This window comes from Pleurodeles waltl, chromosome 3_1, assembly GCF_031143425.1.
Source record: "Pleurodeles waltl isolate 20211129_DDA chromosome 3_1, aPleWal1.hap1.20221129, whole genome shotgun sequence".
Classification (NCBI taxonomy): Eukaryota; Metazoa; Chordata; class Amphibia; order Caudata; family Salamandridae; genus Pleurodeles; species Pleurodeles waltl.
The window spans coordinates 765677063-765691430 of NC_090440.1; positions in this window are offsets into that span (position 1 = coordinate 765677063).

The following is a 14368-nucleotide window of genomic DNA, read 5'->3' on the forward strand; positions in this document are numbered from 1 at the left end:
TGGACTCTATCCTGGACTCTCCTCCACCATCACCCAAGCCCACTGCACATCCCCATTAAATCTTCAGCAATTAAATAAACACCCTTTGAAAAAATACAAGTATGTAGTATGTCAAATGATTTAAGTATGTATTTCTTTAACAATCTGTATACATTGCAAGTAGACTGTACAGTAATGTATACATAGGTATGACCTGTATTGTGCTACAGTCAATACACCAGGAGCCAGAGTAGGGCACAAATATCTGTGAATAGACTTGTCAAAGGGTTCAGTAAGTAGCCATAGTAGTGGCAACAGCAGCCTGCCTTTGAAAATTTACAATACAAAACTGCAATGGAAGATGATGATACAGGGGGTCATTACAACCTCAGCGGTCTTTTTACAAGACCGCCGAGCTGAAGACGGCCAGTGCAGGCGGTTTTCCGCTCGGCGCATTATGACTGCTGGCAGCCCTCCGTCCTTTTCCGGACGGAGAGCTGCCAGCAGCCATACTGGTGGTCGGCGGGGAGTAACGGGGAGTGGAGGTTGCTCCACCTCCACCGCCACATCAACAGAACACCGCCCACCGAATCACGTTCTGTAATTCGGCGTGGCGATGTTCTGTTGACGGTGTGTTGGCGGCGCAGCAGCCCCCATGGATCCTGTCCCCTCCCGGAGGATCAACGGACCAGGTAAGTTGATCGGCCATTAGGGGAGGGGGATGTGGGGGTGTTGTGTGTTGTGTGTGTGCATGGGGATGTGCGTGTGGGTATGTAGAGGGTGTGTGTGTTTGCGTGTATGCATGCTGGGGTGTTGTGTGTTTGGAAAGTGTGCGTGGCTGTCTGTATGTATGTCTGTATGGATGTGTGCATGTATGTCTGAATGTGGGTGTGTGTGTATGACTGTGTGTGTGGCTGTTGGCATGTTTGTTGGTGTGTGTGCGGGTATGTGTGTTGGTGGTGCCTGCGTGCGTGTTGGGTGTGAATCAGTAATGTGATGTTGGGGGTGGGGAGGGGGGTCCTCCCACCTTTGAGGGGTGGCAGGGGGGTGGAGGGTGTCAGGGAAGGACTCGGGTGGGGGTGGGGGAGACCCCTATCAGTGCCAGGGAAGGAATTCCCTGGCACTGATAGTGCTCACCGGCATGGCTTTCATGACGGTTCCCAACCCTATGAAATCCATGGCGGTGAGCTGGGTCATGATACCGCCGGCAGTGGTGTGACGGCCACTGAGCTGGAGACCCAAGTCTCCAACCCAGCGGTCGTCTCCACCCTGGCAGTCTGATCGGAGAAGTGACGGATGACCATGGCGGTAACCGTCATGGTCATAATTCCAAATTGTTTACCGCCAGCCTGTTGGCGGTAAAACTGCCACTTCTCCATCAACCGCCATGGTCGTGATGAGGGCCACAGTGTCCTACCTGTGTGTCACTGGAAGTACTGTCGGATGATAGATGTTCTGTTGTCCACATCCTCATCCTCTGCCTCCTCTTTGTCACTGTCCACAGGCTTCACCACTTCCACAGGCCCTTCTCCAGCCTCATCCTACTGCAGGAAAGGCACCTGGAGTCTCAAAGCAAAGCTGTGCAACATGAAGCATGCTACGATGATCTGGCACACCTTCTTGGGCACCGAGACCTGGCCTTCAGGAGGCCAAAGGTTTGCTCTATAATTCGTCTTGTTCACCCATGTGCCTCATTTTAACGTTCCTCTGCCCTTGTCCTGGGATTCATCACTGGGGTCAGTAGCCATGAGAGGTTGGGGTAACCAGAGTCACCTGTACATATAGAGGGATACCTGTTAGACAGACACTCACCCTTAGGGCCAACCTCACACCCATATACCAACATACACTGGGTGGGGACTATGGGCTCACCTATTAGCCACACCCTGTGCCTCTGGAGTTGAGCCATCACATATGGAAATGCTGCTATTCCTCAGGATATAGGCATCATGCACAGACCCAGGATACTTTGCATTCACATGGGAGATGTACTAGTCTGCCAGGCACACTAGATGCACATTCATAGAGTGAAAGCTCTTTCGATTTCTGAACACCTGTTCATTTCTCTGGGGGGGGGGACAAAGGCAATATGTGTACCATCAATTGCCCCAACAATGTTGGGGATTTGTCCCATTGCATAGAAGTCAGCTTTCACTGTGGCCAAATCCTCCACCTGGAGGAAAACAATGTAGCTGCGCAGGGCAGACAACACTATGGTCAGCACTATTGAGAACATTGGCTGGGACATTCCTGCTGCCATGCCCACTGCCACTTGGAAGGAGCCACTTGCCAAGAAATGGAGCACAGATAGGACTTGCACAAGGTGGGGGTTCCCAGTATGCTGATGGATAGCTGAGATCAGGTCTGGCTCCAATTGGGCACACAGCTCTTGGATTGTGGCCCTATCAAGTTTGTAAGTGAGTATAATGTGCCTGTCCTCCATTGTTGCCAAGTCCACCAGGGGCCTGTACATGGGGGGATGTCTCCATCTCCTATTCATCCTCAGCGGTTGTACTCTAGGGGGCAAAACGATGAGCATCTGGTCAGTTTTCAACATTTCCTCATTGTACAATTCACTGCATGTTGTGACAGAAACAGTATGTTGATGTTTATTCCCAAAATGTGCTTATGTCGGCTGTGACGCAGTTAGGTGCCATGGCCTGCACCCCCCTGAAATGGTGGACGCCTGTCCTGTGTGGAGGGACAGGTGGAAATGAGGTAATGCCGCTGACGTTGTGCGCCGTTGCGGGAAGCGGTTGAGTACCGCCGTGCAACTCCTTATTGGTTATCATTGGGCCCTATGGGTTACAGTAGCCAATGATGATGTATGCCAGCGGTGACGGTACACACTGCTGCGGACGTGGCCGCCATTTTCTCTCTGTTCACTCACTTGCTACCTGACCTTCAACAGGAGAGGACCTACACTGCAAGTGCTGCTGTGACCTGTGTCTGGAAGCGACCATGGCTCGAGTCACTGGGGAAAGGGCCCCTGCCTTCACCTCTGTGGAGTTGGAGAAACTGGTGGATAGGGTCCTACCCCAGTATAGATTGCTTTATGGGCCTCCAGACCAACAGGTGAGTACACTGTAGGCACGGTGCATGGGGCATGAATGCATGGTGTGATATGTGTGAAGGCATCGTGTAAGGGGGGGTGGAGGGGTCCTGGGAAGCATGCAGTATGTATGGTGGGCAATGTATGTGCGTAAGCAGATGGGAGGGATATGGTGGGCCATGGGTGTAACAGGCCGGACGGTATGACTGATCCCTTTTCCATTTTCATTTTACTGCAGGTCAGTGCCCATCAGAAAAAGGGTATATGGCGTGCCATCGCCAAGGATGTGCGGACCGTGGGGGTCTATGGCAGGCGGAGCACCCACTGTCACAAATGGTGGGAGTACCTGAGACACTGGACAAGGAAGATGGAGGAGGTCCATCTGGGGATGGCCTCCCAACGAGGAAGGGGTGCCCATCGAACCCTGACCCCCCTGATGTTCTGCATACTGGCGGTGGCCTATCCAGAGCTGGATGGGCACTTGAGGGCATCACAGCAGCCACAAGAGGGTGAGTACAGTTTCCAAATCTGCAAATTGCGTGTGGTGGGGTGGTCTCGCGGTGGGGGATGTGGGCCTGTGGGTGCCCTTAGGCCAGGCCGGACATTGCAGGGTAGGTGCCATGTTGGGCAGGGGCTGAAGCACTCCACCCCCAAAACATGCTAGTGGGCAACTACTAATGGGCAGGGATTTGTGGGTCTCAGGTATGCTGCTATTGGCGGTAGGTATTGCTGTCAATGGCCTGGTGACTAGCATTGTGAGTGGTAGCGCATCGCCTAGTGCGTAGGGCTGTCCCCTGTGTGTCGTGTACGGTGGTGTTGTTGCTGGCATTGACCAAGTGGATCCTCTGTCTCCCCCCCCCCTTTTTGTTATGTCACCCTGCCCTTATGTGCATTAGCATCATCTGGTGGAAGATCAGAGGCACTGGCGACGGAGGGAGCTGCATCCCACATGACCCTGGAGGCCGAAACCCCCGACCGTGAAGGCACCAGTGGGACGGAGGGCGAGGGGAGCACCACGGCGGAGACAGGAGGGGACCATTCTGACAGTGATACCTCCTCCGCTGGAAGCTCCCTGCTGGTGGTGGACACCTCTGTGGCCACCCCAACTACAGGTACAGCAGTTACCCCCGTACCAGCACCGCCCTCCCAGCAGCCCCTCAGTGAGTTTCCCGTGCCCGCTCACCCAGGAGGGTGGGCATCTCCTTCGCCCTAGGCACCTCAGGCCCGGCCCCAGTTAGCCCTGCTGCCCTGAGTGAGCAGTTTATTGACCTCCTACGATCCATCTCTGTTGGGCAGTCAACCATAGTGAATGCCATCCAGGGGCTGGCAGGGCATTTGCAACATACAAATGCATTCCTGGAGAGCAGTCACTCTGGCGTGGCGGCCCAACATAGATCATTCCAGGCTCTGGCCTCCTCCCTGATGAAAGCCATTGTCCCTGTCTCTAGCCTCCCCCCTCCAACCTCCTCTACCCAGTCCCATTCCCCTGAACGCCAACCTAACCCAAGCACACAATCAGACCAGCATACACCCAAGACAACACACAGGAGTGGCTCAGGCAAACAAAAGCACCACACATCATCCCACAGGCACTCACACAAACACCATCCAGAAGCAGACACACCAACACCCACTGCCTCCACTGTGTCCCCCTCTTCCTCGCCATCCACCTCCCTCCCAGTCGCGTCTCCACTCCCACCTGCATGCACTACATCCTCATCCACTACCTCCATCACCAGCACGCCTACCACTACACTCCCCTCACAGACAGTCACCACCCCAACATCCATGCATACGTCCCCTGTGTCCTCTCCCACCATGGCTGTGCCACCTCCTCCCAAAATACACAAACGCAATCACTCAGACACCCAACAGCCATCCACCTCACAACAGCATCCAGCCCATGCACCTGCACCCAAACACAGCAGACAGACACCTCCTACAACCACTCCCTCTTCCTCCACTCCCAAACGTTCACCCTCTTCCCGTACCAGTGTCCCTAAGAAGCTTTTCCTTTCCTCCCTTGACCTCTTCCCTACCCCTCCTCCCCGTCCTTCACTTCGGGCCAGGGTGGGCAGAACCCAGGCCAGCTCCTCAGCCATCCAGTCCATGGCCACTGTAGTTTTGGCAGCTACTGCAGGTGTGAGAGGCTCCAAGGAGACACCCATCAGCACTGTCAGTATGCCTGCACCAGCTGCCAAGGGCAAGGCCAAGGAACAACCACCAGCTGCCAACGGCAAGGCCAAGGAACAACCACCAGCTGCCAAGGGCAAGAATGGACCACCAGCTGCCAGGGGCAAAGACCAATCACCAGCTGCCAAGGGCAAGGAGGCACTGCCAGCTGCGAAGGGCAAGGGCAAAGGGCCTGTCCCTGCAGGCAGGAGGGACAGGAGGCCTGGTGCTGTGACAGGATCTGAGCCCCCACCACCAACGATGCCGCTCTCAGCCGCCCAAGGCTTCAGAGGAATTGCTGCAGCCTCCCCGCCCCCACTGGCAGCACCAGCACCACCAGCAGCACCAGCACCGCCACCAGCACCACTGGCAGCAGCCCCAGTGGGCAGCCATCTGAGGCTGCGGGGGAAGGGCTGGAGCCTCCCCCACCACCACTGGCAGCACCGCCAGCATCAGCGCCACCAGCACCGCCAGCAGCACCACTGGCAGCAGCCCCAGTGGGCAGCCGTCCGAGGCTGCGGTTGAAGGGCTGAAGCCTCCCCCTACCACTGGCAGCACCACCACCAGCACCGCCAGAAGCACCGGCACCGCCAGCAGCACCACTGGCAGCAGCAGCAGCCTCAGTGGGCAGCCATCTGAGGCTGCAGAGGAAGGGCTGGAGCCTCCCCCCACCACTGGCAGCACTGACACCAGCACCGGCACTGCCACCACTGTGCAGCCATCGCCGCCGGCGGATAGACTGTAGTCCTGCCTCCATGGAGTGTCATGCATCCTGCCCACAGCAAATCTCATGGATCTGACACCCAGGTGAGAGACGGTTGACCTTGCACTCCCCAAGGGCTGCATCACAGGGCACAAAGCCCCCTCCAGAACCAGTGGAAGAAAGCATCCACTCACCTCCCTCCTTGCCAGGAAGAAGCACACAGGGCACAAGGCCCCTTCCAGAACCAGTGGAAGAAGGAATTCACTCACCCCCCTCTTTGCCAGGATGAAGCACACTAGGCACAACGCCCCCTCCAGAATCAGTGGAAGAAGGCATCTACTCACCCCCTCCTTGCCAGGATGAGGCACACAGGGCACAAGGACCCCTCCAGACCAGTGCAAGAAGGCATCCACTCACCCCCTCCTTGCCAGGATGAAGCACACTGGGCACAAGGTCCCCTGCAGAACCAGTGGAGAAGCCACCCAGCTTTGAGAGACTGTGGCCTTGCACTCCCCAGTACCAAGCAGTGGGCAAACCACCCACTTGAGAGACTGTGGCCTTGCACTCCCCAGCACCAAGCAGTGGGCAAACCACCCACTTGAGAGGCTGTGGCCTTGCACTCCCCAGTACCAAGCAGTGGGCAAACCACTCACTAGAGAGTGTGGCCTTGCACTCCCCAGGCCATCACTAAGGGCATGTAGCCCCCTCCAGGAGCAGTGGCGTTGTACCCTCTTCCGGCTGAGGTGCCCCCCCTTCCCCTTGAGGTACCTGTGTATTTTCGAACTGATTCCCCAGCAGTGTTCTCTCCGTATTGAGGCAGGAGTCAAGTTGGGCCATGGCCTATGTGATATGGCCCTGTGGCCCACAGACATTATGGACTGGCAGTGTCCCTTCATTTGTATATCTGTAAATACTAATTTGATTTTTGAGGACGTATTTCTAGTATTTTATATTATTACTCTCACTTTCTTAAAATCATTTTGTCCTTGATTATTCCTGAGGGATGGGGAGTGAATATGTTATGTTATTGCATCCACTTGTGTGTATGGTGTTGGGTGTGGGGGTGTTGCGTGTTGCGTGTTGCATGTGTGTGTCACTCTCTTTTTCCTCTCCCCTCCCCTGTGTGCTAGGCGGCAGTACTCACTGTGGTCGTCGTCGCCGGTGTTGGTATTCCTGGTGTAGGAGGAGGTATACAATCATGGGAAATATGTGCAACTCGGGCTCCATGGCATTGTGGTTCTTCCTTGAGTGTCCAGAGGTGAGTCCTTTGCCTTCTGTGTACTGTTTCCGCTGTGCTTTTGATGGCATTGGTATCATCCTGGAAAAGGTGGCGAATAGGCCAGTTATAATATTGTGGGAGGTACATTGTCTTCCACCTGGCTGTTGGTGGTTACCCCCGTGGTGCTTGTTGCTATTGCCGTGGCAGTCAGTGTGTTAAAGTGGCTGTCTGTCTGAGCGGTTTCCGCCGTGGTCATAATTCTATTTTTTTTACCGCTGGCCTGTTGGCGGTATTACCGCCGCTTTATCACCCACCGCTAGAGTTGTAATGAGGGCCTTAGTTTTGAGAATTAAACAATCGCAGGCAGTATTTATTTTCCAAAAGACAAATTAATTAAATTTCCTCTCTGAAATTTCTCAAAATCATGGTTACCCACTGGTCTGGCCCTTCAAGCACTATCCCCATGAAAATGTGATTTGGTTCCTCCAGATTTACACTAGGGCCCTACTTAGAAATTGACAATGTGAATTCAGTCATAGTATGACACATATAGAGTGTTGCTGCACAACATAACAATCAAAGGGTCAAGACTGCCTGGGATCGAGAACCATATTTCAGTGCTTGTTTGATTAAGTAGAGGAACCCAAAACTGAAGTTAGTTGCACTTCTAGATGTGGGGTTGAATACCTAGAAGACATAAATGAGTTCCTGACAGAGAAAATTAGCTCCTGCACATGCAGAGAGAGTGGGACTCTTGTCACAGATTGAGCTGATCTTTTTTTGCATTTTTATATAGCACAAACATGGCCTGAAGATATTGGAGGACTTTACATGAGCACCAGTTACATTACAGAAGATCCTATATTTTTTTTTAGGCAAAGGAAGATTAAGGGCCTGATTTGGATTGCGACGGATGAGTTACTCCCTCACAACAGTGACGGATATCTTGTCCACCAAAATATAAAACCTTTATTTCCTATGGGATTTATATTTTGGCGGATGGGATATCCGTCACCATTGTGAGGAAGTAATCCATTCGTAGAAATCTCAATCAGTCCCTAAGTGATTTGCCCAAGATCACAGGAGGTTGAGATGACGCAGAGGTTTGATCCTCTTTCCTCAGTTCCAAAGTCTATATCTCTGGTCCTTACACCACAGCTAAGTCCCTGCATACATATTGCTGAACCCCTGCATTGACACAGCAGAGATTTTGCACAAATGGAGTTAAACTCCTTCAGATATTCAGATGATTGAGCAAAGTCCCTGTAGACATAGAGCTCAGTCCATGCACAGCATAGGTTGTGTTAATTAATAGATTCTGTTGAGCCAGCCCACAGGCAGAGTTCAAATATTCATTATTGCACTGTAAATTATTCTGTGAGGATTGAGACACTGGCGACCAGCCTCTAATCTGTGGGAGTACCACAGATCTCACACCCAGGTTAGTCTCTGACATGGCCTGACTCTGATAGGGCGACAGGAGGAAAAGGTGGGAGAAAGGATGGGAGTTGGAAAAAAGGGATTGAGAAAAGATATTGAGGGGAAGGAGAAAGAGACAGAGATATGTAGAGAGTAGTGACAGAGAAGAGCAAGCAAGTTTGAGGGAATATGGAGGGAAGAAAGAGAGGAAAAAGAACTGAAAGGAGAACATGACTAATATGGGAAAGAGGATCGAAAGTATGTCCAATGGGAGACGGCAGGATGAGTGATGTGTGGACAAGCAGCTGGCAAATAATACTCCACATTATGCTTATTACTTTTGCTCTGTTTTTCACCAGACATCTGACTGTCACCTTGTGAGTGGGCAATGCCGCTGCTGGTGGTGCATGTTTTAGGTACAAAGAAACATTTTGGATAACACCACTTAAGTTATTTTTTTCACAAACTAAGCACTAGGCAGTTGTGAAGGTGTTTCACACAACATAGTCACTTGTCAGCCATGTTTTAGGACTGTAGAAGGTAGTATAACTACTTTTGAAACTTTCACATAGGGCATCAAACATTAACCTTTCATAAATATTGGTGAGTTGAGTCTTTTATTAAGATCTTGTATAAAAATAAACATTGACAACCCAATTTATTTGGCTTCTGTAAAGGTAAATTATATATTAGAATGATCTCTAATACATACCAAAGGACATCATGACATTGGCAGCATCCCTAGCACAAAGAATTGGTACTGGGCACGTGCTAGCAGGAGTAGGAGCAGCACACGGTGTTTTCAAAGAGAGGAAGTACAAAAAGGACAGCTGTTGTGAAAGCTTCCCTGAGGAACAGGTAGAAGACATGCATGGGTAGAAACATGTCCCTCTCTCATAGAACAGGAACAGATGGAACAGCAGCAGTGCAAGCTGTGCTTGCTTCTAGAACTGGTTCAACTTAAGTGACAACAGTGCAATCTTCCTTTTACCTACAGAACATGTATGGCCTTGGCAGCAGCATTGTAAGCTTCACTACATATCAAGCCCCTACAGTGCAAGCTTTCTTTCCTCACGGAAAAGTAAAAATGAGATGTACTCATCATCTAGACCATTATCTCTGTTACACCCTGATGGGTACACTGGAGATACGTTACTATTAATAAATCACTACATTGTTGAGAAATATGTAAATATTTATGTTAAATACCACCATGTTACATTTCAACCTAAAGTGTATATGCATATAGACAAACCTGAACCTTATGCATCAGACACAAATCAGAAATGTAATTAAGGTGAAGCTCCTGTATAATGACTAAGTCAACCTGGGAACCTAGCTTTGAATTCAGCTTGGATCATGGCTACAAATTGTGCAGTTCTGGCAAATCTGTACTGGCCTCATTACGAGTTTGGCGGTCCCGCAGCGGGACTGCCAAACTCGTGGGGAGGACACCACCACCATGGCTGTGGCATCCCCCCTGCCCTATTACAATGTTCCTGCTGGGCTGACCGGTGGGAACATTTCAATAGAGCGTGCCCACCAGTCAAACTGGCAGGTACAGTGCTACAAGAGAGCACTTGGCTCCCTTAAAGGAGCCGAGTGCTATCATAGCACAGAGGGGGCCGACCAGCTCCCTCCAAATGCGCACTGTCTGCAAAGCACAGCCTATGGCCCCCAGCACACCCTCACTGCCAGCCTTTCTATACTGGTTAGACAGCCATGGAAAGGCTGGCGGTGAAGTGAGTTGTAATCAGCTAGGTGGAGCTGAGTTCAGTGTTGCCCTGTCTGAGTACAACTCTGACCACTGTCGTGCTGTTGGGAACCATGCTCCTGGTGGGGATGGCGGTCCCCTGGCGTGTCCGCCCATCAGGGTTGTAATTGACCAGGCGGACCGCCTGGAGTGCAGCGGTCTGACCGTCAATGAGAGTGTAGGAGTCCTCAGACTGCCACAATCGTAATAAGGCTGTTAATCTGTGATGATGGTATCATTGTGTATAGCTGTGTGTAATTCAAAGATTTAGGCTTCCGTTTATTGTATGCGGTCTTGCTTTATCTCCATCACAACCTATAATATACAACACTCTGTTGCCCCCGCTAAGTCTGTGTTAAAAATATATAAACTCATCCCCCTTATTACTCTCTGTGAATGCCGATTCCTTTTGGGCTCTTTGTGAACACCCCTCATTTTGCAGCAGTCACATAGAAACCCCATATCATTTTCTTTATCCAGTATACGTGGTACATCTTTAATAGTGTTCCCGTAAGTCTCCTTCTTGATGTCTGAGGGAGCACTTTCTTGTGTTTATCTGGGGATCCCACTCATAAACATATTTTTGCTCCTTAAAGCATTTGTTTATTATGTGTCTGATGTTGCTTTTAGTAAGAAAAGACACCTTTACAAAAAGGCTTTCTTTTTTGTGTATCAGACATGTACACAGGTACAAGATTCACTTGGTACAAATCATCCTGCAGACATCTGATACCCTCAGGTCTGGTGGATGGCATTGAAGCTCCAGCAGTGCTTAGGGGCATATTTACGAGCCTCTTTGCATCGTTTTTGCATCATGCAATGTGGTGCAAGAGTGACACAGCTGAAAAATTAGGTCTATGATGCCACCTTGCCTGGCCTGGCCCTGAGTGGCTTCATGAATCTCGAGTGATCCAACTCAGAGCAACTCTCGGCACTGGATTAATCAGCACAAGGGAGGTATTTCCATGAGTGTTGCATGGGTGTTCCCATGCAACATCTATGAATATTGGCATATTTCCACATTTTCCAGAAGTGGTAGACCTGGGGATGTGCCAAAAACATATGCTTCCCCACATGAGGTATAACAAGGAGAAATGTCTTTATTTCTCCTCATATTTGTTCCTCTTTCTGTGAGGAAAAAGCTTCAGGGAATTGTTTTTGTGCAGGACGCTGCCCCTTCCTACACAAAAACAATCCTGCATGCAACAGAGGCACCCTTGAACTATGGTGCAAGGGTGCCTGCGTTGGCACTAGGCTGCCAAAAGCATACCGCTGCTTGGGAAAAGGCAGGAATACACCATATTGACTCACATACAACACATCCCTGCCCTTTCTCTGTCACACAGTGCAGCACAGCAAAGTTATTTGCTGCTCTACACTGCGTGACAATCTCGTAAATACGCCCTCAAGTGTCTGAGTGGAATTATTAGTGAAGCCATTGCATCTGGCTTCATTGTGTCCATGCGTGAAAATACAGTCATTCATGAGTGTTGTTTGCATGTGTTAGTACATTAAGGGAAGACATCTTGACTATGTGTGCTCTTATACTGGCTCTGAGAATGTCTAATCTTGCATTGTGTGAACTGGTAGACCCATCATTGCCGCTTGAAGTACTAGCCACCCCTGAGGTTGCGCCCCTTAGTGCACATGACTACAGTCTGATCTTCTAGACCACAAATCTAAAGGTACAAACAACATGTCTGCCAAGCATTTCTAGAAGTTCAATTATACAAGTCCTTTTTTGTTTCCTGAATATGTAATGGAGTAATCGGAGGAACCAAATGCTGAGAAACTTATCTTAAAGCAACAACCATCTGTAATTGCATCCTTTCTTGTCCTGTCTTTGATTGTAAGTAAGAGTGTATTTCACAGAAAGCCATACATTATTATTTTCGATTCCTGACAGAAATATATACTTTTCAGTCTTGTTTTTAACATAGTCCTAAATTATATTGTTTACTAAGCTATCATTGTATATAATGTTGATATTTATGATATTTTTCTTAAATAGTTGTGTTAGCTGTGAAATTTATTTTACGTATTTAATTTAAAATAGTTTGATGTTATGTATATTTATTAAAAAATTGCAATGTTTATTGTATTTACCTTTAAAATGTATTTATTTAAAAATTTTAAATACAAATATATGTTTAATAAAATATTTAGTAGCAGGTTGTTGGATTTATAGGGGGAAAGTGTGCCAAGATTTTTAAAGTATTTTTGTTTAAATATTTTTTACTTTAATTCTTGAATTTTAATTTAGTTGTTAACCCCATGGGTGCCTGGGACGTAATGGTTATGTCCTGGGCAACACCGCTCTGGTGCTCAGGCTGTAACCGTTACGTCCTGCACCCAGCCTTCAGGGGAAGCGCTAGCGCCGGCCCTGAGGGCCTCCCACCCCCCTCCAATGGGCAGGGATGGAAGAGGAATCACTTCCCCTTCCACCCCAAATCCCCCTGCCCTCCTCAGTGATGTCTGATGATGTTAGTGCACGATCGCGCACTGACCTCATCAGAGGCCGCCCCCATCACTCTGGAAGCTCCTTTCCTTTCATGTCTCTTTGAGCATTTCTGCAGCCCGATCGTGAAGCGATTGGGCTGCAGAAATGCCTACTAGACACCAGGGATTTGTGTTTTTGTTTTGTTTGTTTGTTTATTACACATAAAGGGAGAGGCCCTTTAGGCAACGGTGCACCGTAAGTAAGGCATTTTTATAAAGCCTTTTCTGCACCCCCTGGGGGCAGATCGTCCCTTTTCAATTAGGCCGATCTGCCCTGGGGGGGGGTGGGGGGGGGCAGAAGCCACTAGGGATAATTTCTTTTGTACATAATCAATAAAGGGGAGCAACCCCTTGAGCAAGTGTCACTCCCCTGGGGGGCAATTTTTTATTAGGCCATTTTTGCTTCACCGGGGGCAGATCAGCCTATTTAAATTAGGCTGATCTGCCCCCGGGTGGCGGGGGGGGGGGGGCAGAAGGCACCAGACACCAGGGATTCTTTTTTTATTTTTTTTACATAAATAATGAAGTGGAGTGACCCCTTGAGCAATGGTCAACCCCTGGGGGGCATTTGTTAAGGCCTTTTCTGCCCTCCCGGGGTAAGATTGACCTACTGTAATTAGGCCGATCTCCCCCCAGGGGGGACAGAAGGCAATAGACACCAGGGCTATTTTTTTCAAAAAAATGTACACGTGGGGAGCAACCCCTTAGGCAAGGGTCGCTCCCCTGGGGGGCAAATTGTTTTTGGGCCATTTCTGCCTCCTCTGGGGGCAGAGCAGCCTATTTTTATTAGGCCAATCTGCCCCCAAGGCAGACAGAAACCACTAGACACTAGGGATTTTTTTTTTACATCAATTTCACGCAAGGGGAGCTACACCTTAGGGGCAGATCGGCCTATTTTAATTAGGCCGATGGGCAGAAACCACTAGGCATCAGGGATTTTTATTTTTTTATTTTTTTTACTGATGGGGAGAGATCCCTTAGGCAAGAGTCGCTCCCGTGGGGGGCAATTTTTTTTTAAGCCATTTCTGCCCACCTTGGGGGCAGATCAGCCTATTTTTCTTAGGGCAGTCTGCCCCCGAGGGGGGCAAAAACCACTAGACGTCAGGGATTTTTTTATTTGCGCAAATTTTACTCAAGGGGAGCGACCCCTTAGGCAAGGGTCACTCACCTAGGGGCAAATTTATTTTAGGCCATTTCTGCCCCCCTTGGGGCCAGATCCGCCTATTTTTTGTAAGGCCCATCTGCCCCCAGGGTGGCCGAAAGCCTACCACAGACCAGGGAAGATTTTTTTTCAAAAAAAGAGGGTAGAGGTATGGCCATACCCCACCCCACATAAATGGGAAGAAAGTTGTTCTGCCCACCAGTGGGCAGATGGGGCAATTACCCCGATCCACTCCCAGGGGGGCAGAAAGCCTGCTAGATGCTAGGGAATTAAAAAAAATAGTGTGGTGGTGGCTACCAACCAGTATGGGCATGGTTATGCCCCCACCCCAACTGAAGGGGGTAACAGTCTTTCAACTCTCCCCGGCACACTGAAACATCTTATGCCACGGCAGGCAAGAGGACATTTGA